This window comes from Kogia breviceps, chromosome 8 (genome assembly GCF_026419965.1).
Source record: "Kogia breviceps isolate mKogBre1 chromosome 8, mKogBre1 haplotype 1, whole genome shotgun sequence".
NCBI lineage: Eukaryota > Metazoa > Chordata > Mammalia > Artiodactyla > Physeteridae > Kogia > Kogia breviceps.
This window is the reverse complement of record NC_081317.1, coordinates 16,408,735-16,424,673: the sequence shown is the minus strand read 5'-3', so window position 1 is coordinate 16,424,673 and position 15,939 is coordinate 16,408,735.

Here is a 15,939-nt window from a genome sequence, read left to right as displayed (position 1 = left end):
CATCATTTTCACCTGTGATATGCAAAAAGCGCTGAGAGTTGCTGCTTTACAGGCACTGGTGTGTAAAATAAAGTGTTGTCCAGAAAGGCAGTTGGAGCCAGGCCCTGCCCTTTGCTCAGCAGGAGCTCCTGGCTGGCCTGGAGCAGAAAGCCTTTGCCCTGGGGCAGAGATAGCATTCTGGGAGAGGACTCCTGCAGAGACTTCCTCCAAGACACTGACTGAGGTCTCTGGTAGGTAGGAGATGCTACATGATCACACACAGAGGTTCCCTCCTCTGCCACCTCCATGAGGAATGTCATTTGTCCGTGTCGTTCACCAGTTTCTCCCCAGTACACTGGGGTACTTAATGTAATGTGTTCACGTGAAGCAGGGTGATGCATGTAAGACACTCAGCAGTGCCCAGCACATGGTTCCTGCACAGTTGCCCATGTGGTCAGCTTCAGTAACTAGCTGCTGAGCAAACGTTGACTGGGGCATCGGGAAGCAGTCGTACGTAGTTCTTACAGGCATGGAAACTGGAGGAGGCAACTGAGAATCCCTATCTGGCAGCCTTCTTGTCCCCCATAGACTGGAGAGCAGAATAGATATAATTCCAGAATTCTGTGCCTACTCATTTAAAATCCCTGACTGAGCTCACATTACTGTCCAGGCCCTGAAGGGGAGTGGTGTAAAAACCTAAACAAAGCACGACCTCCACACTCAGGAGGGTCAAGGTCTAGCAGAGTAGACGGGGAAGCACAGCATGATGGCACATTCCTAAAAGTGTACACAAAGTGCTGTGGGTCATCGGGCAGCCAACTGATAACTAGGGCTTACCTTTGTGGATAACTTCCTCTATGCCTGGTGTTCTTCCAAAGCTCGACGTGAATTTACTCATTTACTTCTCACTCAAATCCCATTATACAAATAGTAAACTAAACCACAGAGCAGCTAACAACTCTGCCCTAGATTATTACAAATCCAGAGGTCACAGAAATGTCATTTGAACTAGTCTGCATCTAGAGTGTAGTTCTTACCATGCCTCTACCTACCACTCAGAGATAGAACAGAATAGAATACAATTTAGAAAACATTTTCTGAATGTCTGCCGTGGCTCTGTTCCAGCTAGGGAGGAGAACAAAGAACAAAAGCACTATTCTTAATCTGTTCGAGTTGCTGATTTAGTGGAGTGAGAGACAGATGTGAACTTGTGGGTTACACCGTTGTGTGATATACATGAGGCAAAGATTAGTGATTATTATAATGGGGAGTTTAATGACAGACAGACCTAAATCTACCAAGTGGAAGCTGTGTGACCTGGCCAGGTTATTGAACTCCTCTGTTCTTAAGTTTCATCGCTTTGCCTGGAAAAATGAGGATGATGCAGATACTTGCCTCAGAGAATTACAATGGGATAAAATAAATTGAGATGATGACTAGAAAGTAATTGGTACACTGTCACATAGTAAGTCCTCAGTAAGTGATACCTATTATTATAATTATTTTCAATGATAAAAATATGGGTGAGATAAAGAAGAGAGAAACCTGGAAAGGAGGAAGGGGACCAGATCTGAAGGACCTGAAATCGCTTAAGGTATTGGGAAATGGCGAAACTCTACTAAGAAGACCTAAGATCAGAAATAATCTTTAGTTCTGTCACTCAGGGGATGGTATGGCAGATGGACTGAAAGGAAAAAGATGGGAACCAAAAGACCAGTCAGTAGAACATGAAGGCCATAACCTCAGCTGCTTTGATGAATGTCAGAGAGATTCCTGATCTTGTTACAGAAGAAACTGGAAGTTCAGGAGCCCTCGAATCCTTGGCCCCTTTGAGTTCCATCTCATAAAGCACGGGGTTGGGGGGACCTTCAGGGCCAGAAACACAGTCTGTTCTTTTGGGGAGAAGGTAGCAGCAGTGATGTCTCCTGTGGTCTGACCCAACAACATGGGCCCTACTCATTCATCTCGATAGCTGAGCGTGAGATATATAGAGAGCCGTGCTGACAACAGGCAGAGGGTAATTTAATTTGAGCAAAGGCACCAAGTGGAAGAGACAGGAGGCCCTTCTGAATGCAGATGTAACACGACCGACCTTATTTTTTTTATTATTATTTTTGTATCCCATCGCAAAGACTCAGTCTTGTCATGTCTCCAGCTGCATTTGGCCAAACACCAGAGGGAAAAGAGACACAGTCTAGGCCAGTGGTTATGAAAGGAAAGAAACTTTCCTGAAAAAAAGAAAAAATATATATACAGGTCTCTTAGTCCCTTGGAGGGTTGGAAAGAGAAAGGTAGGATTATCGGTAATCCCCACGCTATCATTTACTTTTTATGAGCTCACATGTCACTCTCTCTTAAATCCCCGAAACTCACTGCAGAATACATTAGCCAGAGGGCAGTGGGAGAGGCCTGCTTAGAGTATAATAAGTACTGGTACAGGCGTGTGTGTGTGTGTGTGTGTGTGTGTGTGTGTGTGTGTGTGTGTGTGTGTTTTGGGGTTTTTTTCTTTCCCCTTCCTTCTCTTTTTTATCTACATGTTCTTCCTCTGCAAATGACTGCTTTGTCACCTTTTCCTTTGTTTGTCTGTATTTTAATCATGCCTCAAGGCTCCTGAGATTTAGAGATAGGCCAGCCTGGGTCTGATTTTACCACTTCATGCATGTGTGACCTTGAGGCAGTCACGGCACCTTCCTTACACTCAATTTGTTTTCATGTAAGGTGAGGATAAAGGATGCTTACCTTCTCAGGTTCGGGTGGGATGGATTCAGATAATAGAGGTAGAATGAGGCCATGTGATAGAGGTTCTATAAACACTAGATTCCCCACTACTGACTGCGCGGCCCCACTGCTCTCATGGCCTGAAAATCCTCCCACCATCCTGTGCCATGGGCTTCTCCGTGTCTACAAAGCCCATGCAGGGGAGACTTCTTGCCTCCAGGATTCTCCCCTTCGATGCGTCCACTATACCACCCCATGACTGATAGATCTAAAGCTCATTTCTGATCTTGCCCCTTCCTACAGTAAGGAGCCTCACCATTTCCCAACACCCGATTTCCATCTCTTCAAAGTCTTTCTATCTTTCAAGGTCCAGCTAAAACTCCATTTCTTCTCGGAAGCCTTCTCTGATCAGAGCATCTACCTGTATTTGTAGATACATTGAACTCCAGTAGAATTTCTGGCCTATAATGCTCCTTTGGGTATTTCCCAAGTACTCCCAAGATGCCAGGCTCTGTGCTGACTTACACTCTACAAAGACTCTGCTTGACCCTGAAAAATAAAGCTAAGGTGATGGATAGAAGTGACAGGGGAACAGAGAGACATGGATTCAGCACAAGCGAGTGTTCTCATGGGAACCAAACCAACCAATATTGGAATGAGCTTCCCCGCAAGCAGTGACTTCCCAAACGGTGCTCAGCCTTAATTGTCATTGGCCCCAAATACTGGTGCAGGGGCTCGTGCAAGAGAAACATCCAGAGGTGAGGCTGAAGCTGCAGTTAGATATGAAATAGCTTTAGCTTTAGTTACAGATGCAGAGCTGAGATGTAGTTCAGTGGTCACCAACCCTGGCTGATCACCAAAATCTCCTTGGGAGAGGGTGCTTTGGAAAAGAGAGAAATTCATAGACACCCAACACCTAATGAGACTTTTCTGAGTTAGGGACAGGAACTGTATATTTTTTAAAGCCACCTGGGAGATTCTGATAATCCATCAGCTTAGAGAAGCACTGATAGAATCCATCCATTCACCTCACAACACAGGAAGGAAACCGTTAACTTCATAGTACATTTTCAGTCTTCTCTTCCTCTAAGAGGAGTTGAAGCATCTCCTTTATGTTGGGGTCAAATATTCCCACATTTAAAGGATTAAATTTAGCTATTACACTAGAATGATCAGCAAAAAAAAGCATCATTTCCTCCAACTCTTACTGTGTCTATTTTTGCTTGCACATACATTGTATCAATTTTCCAGGCCCAGTTTCTGGTTCAGTAACATCCTGGAAGCCAGCATTTAGTGAGTGATCTCTGCATCCCAAGCACTGTGCAAATTTCTTGACCTGCGTTGCTTCACAGACTCCTATTGACTTCCTCCAAGAAGCACTGTCATTATCCTCATTTTACAGACGAAATTGCAACAGAGAAGTTAATTAACTGGCCTAAGATCCCATGGCTAATAAGGGGCCAAGCCAGAATTTAAACCCTGAGGCATTTATTCCAGAAGGTACTCTCATAAATATCACGACTACACTTCAGAATTTTAATATATGTCTGAATATCATTTGTCCGATTCCAATTTTAAACGTGTTACTTCATAGGTCATACTTAACCACTTCCCAATGCCTTGCTTTTCCCTAAGACAGTCAAAATCTTCTTCCAAATAAATCTGTTTTACTGATTCAAGAAAACCACTTTGCATCTACAAGTATATTTGTGTGTGTGTGTGTGTGTGTGTGTGTGTGTGTGTGTGTGTGTGTGTGTGTTTTGGGGAAAGGCACATTCATTAAAAAAAAAACATTATGTTTGTCCTTCCCTATTATATAACTGAGATCACACCTCTTCCCACCCACGTGGGGACTATTCATTGGTGTGCTGATGAATGTTTAACAATGAGTTCTATGGGGACAGGGGTGGGGAATAGAAAGCCTTGATACTGTTCGCTCATTTCTGTGGTGTAAATATTTCCGCCACGGCTAATTTCAAGATACCAATATGAAGTCACTAAGCATGCAATTGAGAAGAGATAGATGCTTACAATCAGATTTCAGTAGCCAAATGATCAGAAATGGTAGCATTTTTTTCCTCTAACCTTTAAAATACTTATTTATTCTTGTTCACACACAAATCACATCATTTTCCCAGGTCCAATTTCTGGCTAAGTAAAATCACAGAAACCAATATTTATGGAGTGATCTCTCTGTTTCAGGGAGTATGCAAATCACTTGATATAGTTTAACGTTACCATTGGTTGTATTTTAACAAAAAAGAGTATGTGAACTAGATTTTGATGCTCTTCTCTGCTGACCAGTGTATAACCCACCAATCCTGATGGAGGCAGATTGAAATGTGGGGAAAGGAGTGTCTCTGGACACAGGTGCACCACAATTCTAGAATCCGAGTCCTAGCTCTAGTACTACCAGAGGTGTGATCTCAGTCAAGACACGTAACCTCTACTGGATCTGGAATATATGGCTAAACGTCTGACAACATAGGGCTGTTAGGAAAATTAAATGATAGACCATTTGTAAAATACTGGGCACATTACAAATGATCAATAAATGTTAGCTACTGACTCCTGCTCCTTTCATGAATCATTTATATTTTCTCAATCCACATTTCCCCCTTTATTATGCTCAACTTATTTCCACTGTTCTTCACTCAGAGCCCACATGCTTTGTTTCCTCTTGGTATTACATGTCCCCTACTCTGATTTCTCTGTATCTGTGCAATTCTATTTTCATCCTTCAAGACCTCCTTTCTAAGCCTCTTAGCTTTTCCCCTTTGTGTTACTCCTTTCTTTTCCTCGGGCTGTAACTTCCTCAAGTCATGTATTTCTCCTTCTACTGGGATGTGCGCTCCATCACCAGGGGACCCTTAGTCTCCACTCTTTGCTTTTTCTCTATTAATTTCTCACAAAACCCCTCCCTATTTCCTCTTCTGTGGATTTCACACAAAGCCTTCTTTACTGATGTGCATTCTGTTCGGTTCTCTATGCAAGAGCAGTCTTCGCTGTGTTCTTTATTTCTTGCATCTTGTACATCTCTTGCCCCTGCCTACATTTCCTTCAACCCTCAAGGGCTTCCACTGCCTCAACTTGAAATCCATTGTCCTTATTTTTCCCATTTCTTCCCCAAAGACCATCGAATTCTTGTTCCATCAGCCCATTATTTGTCTTTCCCTTCCATTTTTCCTGAAACTCCTCTAGCTGGGTAGTTTTCCTTTTCATAACGCAGTGGACTCAGGGACAGTCTGCATTGATATATCTGTTTGTACCATAAAGGTAACACTCGTTTTGGGGGTTGAGTAGCTGGGTTCTCATCACAAACTTGTGGGGGGGAAATGCTTCTGTTGCTACACTGAAATTTCTTTAATAAATCCCTGCACAGCACGACAGTTTACGTCATGAAAAGAACATAAACATGGACCAATCTAGTTGTAGATTCAACTTGTAACAGCTGTGTGATTCTAAGAAAAGGCATTCACCTCCCTAGGGCCTGCTCTCCCCATCAATAACATGGGGGAGCAGCATAGTGTAGGGTCTAAGAATGAGCCTTTGGAGACGGACACATCAATGCTCAATTACCGGTTCATCTTACAAGCTATGCAGTCTTAGGTCACCCACTTCCTCATGTGGGCAAGCACTTCTTCATCTATGAAATAGAGAAATCTCAGAATTGAAGGGAGGATTCAATAAGACCATGTGCATTAAATGCTTAACCCATTGTCTTTGCCATCATAGGTACTCAGTCCTGGGATGTATTGTTACTGGAATATTTCTACCTTTCTCAGAAGTGACAGCCCCTCATGCATGTCTGATTTTGTTTTTACTGTTCCTTCCACCTGGAATGTTATTTCACTTCACCCTGAAAAGTGTCTTCCATGACTTTTTTTTTCTTGCATCTTTTGCAAAGCCTTCTCCAACCACCGCATTGCTCTAGATAGAACCAGTCATTCTCCACTGTCTACTCTCAGAGGAGTTTATCCATGCCGTTTGTAGGTCTAATCACCTTATCTTGCAGCTGTCAGTTTACTTACAGGTATACCTTTTACCCATTTTTCTAGACCTTGAATTTCTAGAAAGCTACACTATGTCTTTTTTTCTTGGTTTCTCAGCACCAGACACAATGCCTAACAAATAGTAGGTGCTCAATATATATTTATAAATAACTAGGAGGATGGATGTGGACAAATGGTATGCATTCACTCTAAGTTTGTGATGTATGAATGAATGAAGACAAAGACCCAATATCTAGAATCGGCCGTAAGGCAAGGGCGTATGTGCAGGACATCCAGGCTTCAACTCCAGTGTGTAAGACCAGGTCAGACTCAGACCAACAGGTCGATTGCCTTGTTACTGAGGCCCTGAGCTGATTGGGTCTTTTCACATTTCTATAGGTCAGACACAAGGCTTGTTCCCAAGTGTGCAGTAGGTTGGAACATGGGAATAGGGTTAAATGGTCTCAGCCTAGAAGATAAGAGCAATTTAGAAAAGGAAGACAAGCAAGTCAGGAGACTAATCTGGCTTATTTGCCTCTCTCAAGTAGTAATTTGCAGACAATTTGGAGTTTTGACACCCTATCATCTTTCATTTCATTTCCTTATACTTATACTTATTTTCTCATACTTATACTTATGAAAATAACCCAGGGGACAAAACTAAACTATAATGGTATTTAGTGAATCGAAAGTGAACTAAAATTACAGTGCCACCCCATCTCCCATTCTATGCCGACACTTTTATGAATAAGACCAACTTCTTCCTGACTGTGATGTATCGGACATTCACTACATGGGTTGTTGTGTTGCTGGGAGCATGATTTAATCTATGGAACACAACAGTTCAGCTATTCATTTAATAAGCATTTACATAATACCAGGTATGATGTAGGCATCATGTGACCTATCAAGAATAATAATAATAAAAAAAAGTGATGGCTTGGAAGACAGCCCTGAAAGAGAGGTCAAGAACTTAGAATTTAAGTGTGTGACTCCACCCCTTGTGAGCTCTGTAATCCAAGACAAGTCACAGGGACTCCTGAGTCGCAGTGTTTGCATCTCAGAAACAGGCATGATAAGAATTGCCTCCTCTCTAATTGCCTCTCATAGAGTTACTGAAAAGATCAAGTGAAGTAGTAGTATTTTAAAGAGCTTTGAAAAGTGAAAAATGTTAAGAAGTTACAAAGAATGGCATTAAGGTTTTTTGGTTTTTTTCATTTTTTTTTTAATTGGTGTAAACCAAATGTGAGACTCAGAAATGGAAGCTGATAATGTGAACTCTGTGAGGTTCCTCCCAGTTCTGACTCTGGAACAAATCACCTGTGTGATTGTAGTCAGCTCACCTCCCCCGTCTACCTCAATCTCCTTACCTTATAATATGAGGTGGCCAGACCAGATGAGATCTAAAGGCTCTCCTAGCTCTGACAGTGTTCTGTGATTCCATGAAAATGACTGAACTTGGTGGTAAAATTATGTTTATAACCCTACCCACCTGGGCAGGAAAGACGGCAGGACAAGACTGCATTCTTTAGGCCTAGGAGCAACATGGGTAGATGGAAGACTCGGGAAGGCAGAGATGTCCTAAACTGAACATCAGAAGAGGCCAGTATGACCTCTGGGGCCCTAGGCATATCACAGGTTCCTTCCTTCATTAAAAAAAAAAAAGTATATTTTATGACTGTATTGTTACAAAGATGAACATAATTGAAGATAAGTTTTATATATATATATATATATATTTTTTTTTTCTTTTAAGTAAAAAGTTTTAAGTAAAACTTTTAGTAGCCCCATAAAATTGTCATGGACTCTAAGCACTAGTTCTACTGTTGTCTAATGGATAAGTCAGCCCTGCTAAGCTCTCCTAAAAGTTGTGGCACATTTTACTCAAAGAACATGGAGCCTGACAGTCGACTGAGGCTTGCCTCCCTCGTAGAGCAGTGTTGCTCAACTTCGGCACTATTGGCATTTGTACCATGTAATCCTTTGCTGTGGGGGGCTGGCCCATTGGAGGATGTTTAAGAGCATCCCTGGCCTCTATCCACTAGATGCTAGTAGTATATTTGTCCTGGTTGTGACAACTAAAAATGTCCCCAGACATTGCCAAGTGTCCCCTTGGAGGCAAAATCTTCCCTGGTTGAGAAACACTGTTCTAGAATAGTCTTTCTAGATGATGTTCTACCTTCTGCTGAGAGCTCACTGTCTTCTCGGGCAATGTCTTTCTGCATCACTCCTGGTGAAAGATAAAGTGCTGACATGGACCTGTAAGGCTCTCTCTGATCTTTTTGCCCCTAGAAATTCTCTCACTTTGCTTCCTACTGTTCTTCTCGTCACCCACATGGCTTCACCTTCAGTGTCCTCTGTGCCTTGTCTTGACCTGCCTTTGAGATGGTTCTCCCCTCTGCATGGAACATGCTCCCCCAGAGGGTCCCCTTGGTTAACTCTCTTACCCTCTTCACTTCCTTATTTAAATGTCACCTTCTCAATGACACTTATCTTAAAGTATGATTTTAAAAGCCACCCTTTTAAAAGTTACAGCCTTGTTCCCTGGTATTCCTATCCCCCGCTACTCTGCCTCTGTACCTCTCTGTCTCTGTCTCTCTGTAAGTACATATTTTTTTTCCCCATAACTTATACCTTCTAACATACTATGTAATTTAGATAACTTAATTATTTACTATATTTATGATTTATTTCCCTTCTCCCCCAGCTAAAATACAAACTCCATGAGGACAGGAATCTTTGTTCTGTCTGTGTTGTTCATCCCAAAGCTGCTACATATTATGTGTTTGATAAATATGCATTGGCTCGAATTGGAAAAAAAAAATATGAATAGAAGTAGCACCCTCTGTCTTTGAACAGGCTCGGCAGGAAGTTCTTCTTTTGACCCCAAATCCTCATCTCTGCGCCCCTCATGCTGCGTGACCATTCCTTCTACAGTGCACTTTTGTGTCTCTTCCTGAAGTGCTCCCATTCTCCCTGACCACGTTTCTAGATTCCGTTTGTGGCCCTCTGTTACCCTTTGTCCCTGAGCTGCCTGGAGCAGCAGAGGGGAAACATGCATGCCTGGGTTTTGAAACAGCAGATTCTTCACTTGTTATAGTCATTCTATCCATGAAAAGGAATGACTCAAAAGAGACTGGGAAAAGCAAGACCTTGGCATCCCTGCCAGCACAGACAATGACCACGAGAACAGAGGAACCCCTTCAATCTCTGTGCTGGGAATTATTTACCACTGGAGCTGCTGAATAGAAGGACCAAGCTGTGTGGTTATTATGTCCTCCTCTCAAAGCCGGCTGGGGAGAGGCAGCCAAGGAGCCACTGCAACCAGGGCTGGCATACGGGGACACCAGGAGCCCACGTCTTTCCAGAGAGACAGCCCCCGCTGACCCAGTTTCAGCACAACATCGCCTGACACAGCACTGCAGTCCGCAACTTTAATAACCTGGTGACATACAAAGCAGCTTTGATGTAAAGTGGAGCTGACAGAGCAGCAGAGGGGAGGCTCCGCTTCTCGCCGAGCTGCGTGGGGAACCCGCTCAAGGTGACTGCAACCTTCGCAGCCCAGCCAGCAGTCCGAGCCTGCTCTTGCAAACAAGGAAGGCAGGTTTCTTTAGCAGGACGGCAGACACAGGGGTAGCAGAGAGTGAGTGGAACCAACACAGAAGGACGGATTGATACAGCCTGTCTCTTCTGCTGTGATACACGCCCCTCACGCTCCTGCTCTTCATCATCCCTGCCGCCCTGCCTTCATCCTGGCCTCCATCACCTGGGCTACTGTAACAGCTGCATAATATTCTTAAAGCTTGTCCCCTCCATCCATCATGTTCACAACTGATAGAACGATCTTCAAAAAGCGTATCAGGGGCTTCCCTGGTGGCGCAGTGGTTGAGAGTCCGCCTGCCGATGCAGGGGACACGGGTTCGTGCCCCGGTCCGGGAAGATCCCACGTGCCGCGGAGCGGCTGGGCCTGTGAGACACGGCCACTGGGCCTGCGCGTCCGGAGCCTGTGCTCCGCAACGGGAGAGGCCCGCGTACCAAAAAGGAAAAAAAAAAAAGCATATCAATGGTCATGTCACCTTCCACATCAAACCCCTCCATGGCTCCCCATTCTTGTAGGAAAATTAATGTCAAACATTAACGCCAAACACAGTGCTCTGTGCTCGGTCTGTGAGCTACATTTTTAGCATCTTCTGCTCAGTCCTGCATATTTCTCATCATTTTTTGCTACCACCACCTCCATCACCCTAAACTCCAGTTTTCTCTTTGTATCTTATTAACCATACACCATACTTCTCATTCCCTAACGTCCTGATATAGAAGTGGTCGTTCGTGTCCACTTGGATGCTTCCTGTGATGGAGGACTCATTACCTCATGGGACAGCCTTTTCTAATACTGAACAGCTGTAAAGCTTCATCTTTCCTTATGAAACACAAACTCTGTTTCATAACTTTCATTTGTTGCCTCCTGCCCCATGTCTGCTCTCTGGATCACAAAGAATAGGTTCTGTCCCAGGACTCCCTTCTGAGAATGGAACTCAGTGAATCATATCTTTTCAGCTTCTTATCTGTGCTAAAGTTTCAGGGTCCTTTACCCACTTTTCATAGGCTAAGGTTTCTGCCATCCCAACCCCCTCCATCTTGCCTTTCTGCAACTTCCTCATATATTCAAGATTCCCCTTAGAATCAACAGGGGGAAATAGTACAGTGTGCATCTAAAGATAACAGTCACAATTAGCAACCATAATAATAACAGTTGAAACTGTTCTTGGCATATGGAAATGGATGTTTTGACCTAGGTTGTGCAATTTTAATTATTTATTCTAATATTCATTCATTCACCATATATATTTCTATTGAGCAATGAGGGTACACAAAGTAAAACACAGTCCCTGTCCTCCAATGCCTCACGGTCTGGAGAGCAGGGGTGGGATGAGGGTGGTAACCATGTAAGCAGAGATCACAACTGAATACAATTAGAGCTATGATAGGGACTATGCCAGCATTGAAAAGAGGCCCCTAGCCCAGTATGGGGGTCACTGAAATGAGGCAAAGGGGTAGAGAAAAGCAATGTAGAGAAACTGCTGTTTGCACTGAGGTTGGGAGGATAATAGATGTTAGTTGGACGAAAGGAGTGGGCAAGGACATTGCACGTGGTGTGAACGGCAAGAGCAGAGGCACAGAGATAAGACAGCATGAAGTATTCAGTGAGCTCATAGGCTCTTATGATTCCTTACCAGGGCTGTGTATATTAAGAGGCTGATTCCTGAGTCCAGACTACAGTTCAAATGTAGTTCCAGAACAGAGAGATTACTGGGGCTTAAAACTGTCAGGACAATGTCTCTGGAGGCAGAGGGTCCTGAGGTGGGCCCGGAAGGGAAAACACATTATGGATAGCAGAGAGGAGGGGAGATGGACATCCATATGCAAATATGTCCGCACACATACATCTGCTTCATATGCATTTAAACCTTCAATTGACTTTCACTTGCCTTCGACTTTGGTTCCCATGGTAACCCTGGCCACTTATTTTTCTTTTAACCTCCTTTTCATTGTTTCAGGATGAGGTGAGCTGAGTGAGGGTTAATCAGTCAGGGGAAGACAGGAGATTTTGAAGCAATTGTTTGGATTTTTTTTTTTTTTTTTTTAAAGAAAACCACCAACTTTGCAATTTAATGCAAACTGTCTCTGGTATATTTGCCCTGAAGGATGCTGTGGGGAGAAACAGGAGCCAGAATCCATTTCGTCCCCTCCTTCCTGACTTCTATTATTACTACACACTTACTGCTAATACAGCATCTAAACTTGCAATCCCGGTAACTATGGCAATAAAATGGGTGAGATTCCCTTCCATTATGACTTGAATTGTTAGGACTTTGCAAAGAGCACGTGCGTCTGCACAGGGGAGGGGGAGGACGCACTCTGGGGAAACCAGTTATTTCAACTTCCTGTGGGGAGTTGGAGACCATCGTCTACCAGTCCACATTCACATGGAGAATTATCACCATACCTGTGTCACAGGATGCAGACACTGCACCTGGGAGTTACAGTGTACATCTACAGCTTGCAAACCACCCCTTGTGTACAGCCTGTAGAGCCAGGAGGCCAGGGCTGCACTGAACTTAAAAGACATGGCAGGGAAGAGGCAAGGGAGGAGGATCTAATCCAGAGCCCAGAAAACCTTCCCTATAAAGGACCAAACAGACAATATTTTAGGCTTTGAGAGCCATATCTTCTTGGTTGCAACTATTCAGCTCAGCCTTTGCAGCTCAAAAGCAGCTACAGACAAAATGTAAATGAATGGACAGGATGTATCCCAATACAATTTTATTTATGGACACTGAAATCTGAATTTTGAATACTTTTCATGTGTCATGAAATAGTATTCTTCTTTTGTTTTTTTTCCAATCAGTTAAAAATATAAAAAACATTCTTAGCTCCTGGGCTCCTCAAAAATAGGTGGTGAGCTGGATTTGTCCCATAGGCCATAGTTTGCAATTCCTCATTTAATCTATGCCACAAACAATGCATTCCACACTAGTGTCTTTCATTATTCTCACCTGTTTTAGTTTATTATTGTTACTATATGTAGTATTAAGTACTACAAATACTATTTGTTATGATTTTTATTGTGTCAAGTACTATGTTAAGTACTGTAAATATACCATCTTACAAGGCTTAGAGATTGAGTTGCTCAAGGTCATGTAGCTTATAAGAATAGCTGACATTCAAATACAGGGTCTGTCTGATGCTTAGAGACACAGTATAGCTTTCTTTCTGTTGACAGGTCAGCCTTCCAGCCTGGGAGAATTTCTGCATCCAACAGGTTCTGTCACACCCTGTTCTCAGAGAGTTGGGCCATGAAGCCTAACAGAAGCACGTCGGTGGGAACAGGGCCCAGGACATTCAAGAGCCATCCCATTGCGATGATCCAATATCCACAGGAGTTCATTGGTAATGGCCCTGTGCACCCCAGCTCCTCTGCCTCCTGATCACCGGGTGGTCTTAATCTCTGATTTGCCCTTTGCCTTGACTATGTATTGTGATATTTACATTTGCCGTTTCCTGGCTTTGGCTGTGCCCCAGGAACAGCCCTTAGAGTTTTGGGCACCCTTCATCCACTTTTCCAGCCTCTGCTTCCTCCCTGCCTTTGCCGGCCTGTCTTGGTACTGATTGCTTAGCCTCATGGCTCACAGACTTCCTTCCTTGACCAGCTATTCTCAACTCACAATGCCATCCCCTCCATGCCCTTCAAGGAGAGGTTCTGGGAATTTGGGATGCTTGGAAGGGAGAGAAGAATGCTCAGCGCTTCTAGCAGAGGATCATTGTCTTCTAATCTCCAAGGAGGCAGAAGATTTAATTATACAGGACACTCCTGGAGGGAAAAACTAGAAACAGTGAGCGGAATTTATAAAGTGGCAGATTTCTCTTGCAGATCTCATTCTAGGTCACTCAATACACTTTGTGCCACAAGCAGCTGTGATGTGATGGAGAGGAACCGGACTAGGGATGTAGGCTTCTGGATTCAGGTCTTTTAGTGCTTTAATTGTGATAGTCAGGCCCAACGGTCTTATCCGCCTTTCTGCTGGAACAAAGTGACTCTATGACTTTGGGAAATGTAAAGTTTGGCAACAGCTGGCCTTGCTTCTCTTGGCGAGTTGTGCGACCTTGGGAAAACCAGGTCCCCCTTTCTGGACCTTATTTTCCCACCTGTGCCATGTGAGTAGTAACCCTCTCCAGCTCCAGACACCACCAATTCAGCCTTTTCTGCTCTGCTCCCAAGGAACTGGCACATCTGTTTTTTGGATCCATTACTTTGCAAACTTTTAAGGGATTTTCTCCCCTTTCGGTCCCTAGAAAATTGCTGCAGTTCTTTCTTTGGAAAGAACATTAGCCAAGCCCTGTGCTAAGCAAATGCATTCAGCTTCTCCCTATCTGATTTCTCTTTTTCTCATTTGTCAGCAAAGGAGAAATCTCCCAGCTATTAATCAAACTCCTGGCTGTGGATAGCTTTAATTGCAGAAACCATTGCTGGATGAGGGATGCTCAACTTTTCCAAAGAAAGCTGGCTGCCTAGTACAGAAGAGAAACAATTAATTACCTGCTCCTCCTGTCCCCAACAGAGATGCAGATGAACTAACAATATTGCTGCTGGCACCGAAGCCTCCCTTCCCAAGGTGGAGGAAAGCTAATGCTAACTCAGGCAGCATTCGTAAAAGTTGAATGTCGAAACAAGCTTGGCTATAAGGCTCTGGTGGGACCCAGGTTTGTCTCTCTGGCATCTTTACTTTAAGATGCAGACTGACAAGCTCGACCCTATTGAGGAAAGTGATTGGAGATGTTGACATGCCTGAAAGTCATATTCTCTGAGGAAGGATCAGAGAATTCAGAGATGTTGAATTCAGAGAAAAAACATTAAGGTGGAGGGAAGGAACGGGTACAATAAAAGTCAGGATAAAAGGGAAAAGACTTATTTTGTGTATTCCAATGGACAGACTGGAATTGTGGGTGGATTTACAGTTTCATAGAATAAAAACTTCTTGGGACTTGGAACTGTGTGCCTATGGAGGGGATTCCCCCAAATGTACTCAGTCTCTTGTCTCTGGAGGTTTTCAAGAACCACTGAGGATGTTGTAAGGCAATCTTTGTATTGGATGGGAGGTTAATTAAAATCATCTTGGATAGGTAGCTGCCCCTCTTTAGGGTCTTGCTTTACTAATATCTTTGGCTTACTTCAAAGTTTTCAGTTTTAGAGACAACATAGGAATAGGTGGTGGGGGGGAGCAGTGAGAACTAATGTTGGAATACTTATTTTTTCTTAAATCTTCAATTGCCACAGGGATATGATAGATATGACACTCTCTTTGGAATTCGGAACTAGGTTTTTTTTTTTTTTTTTTTTTTTTTTCTTTTCTCTGCATCCCCAATACTTAGCAGATGCTCCACACAGAGACAGTATTTGAGACATGTTTGAAAAGCTTTTGATTGAGTCAAATTTAAACGTGCACTTCTGGTATGAGTTCTGGGAGGCAAGATTACACAGTTTTGAAGAGAATAAACCTGAATTACACTGACCTGAGTCTATAGCTTGGTTCCTTATTTCCTAGGTGAGTGAACCTGGGCAGGTGGCAAAAGCTCTCAGAGCCTCAGTTTCCTCATCTATAGAATAGAGATACATTCACATACTTCATGGCACTGCCATGAAGACTTAATGGGCTTATGAAGGCAAAATGCTTACAAGAGCTTGACAAAA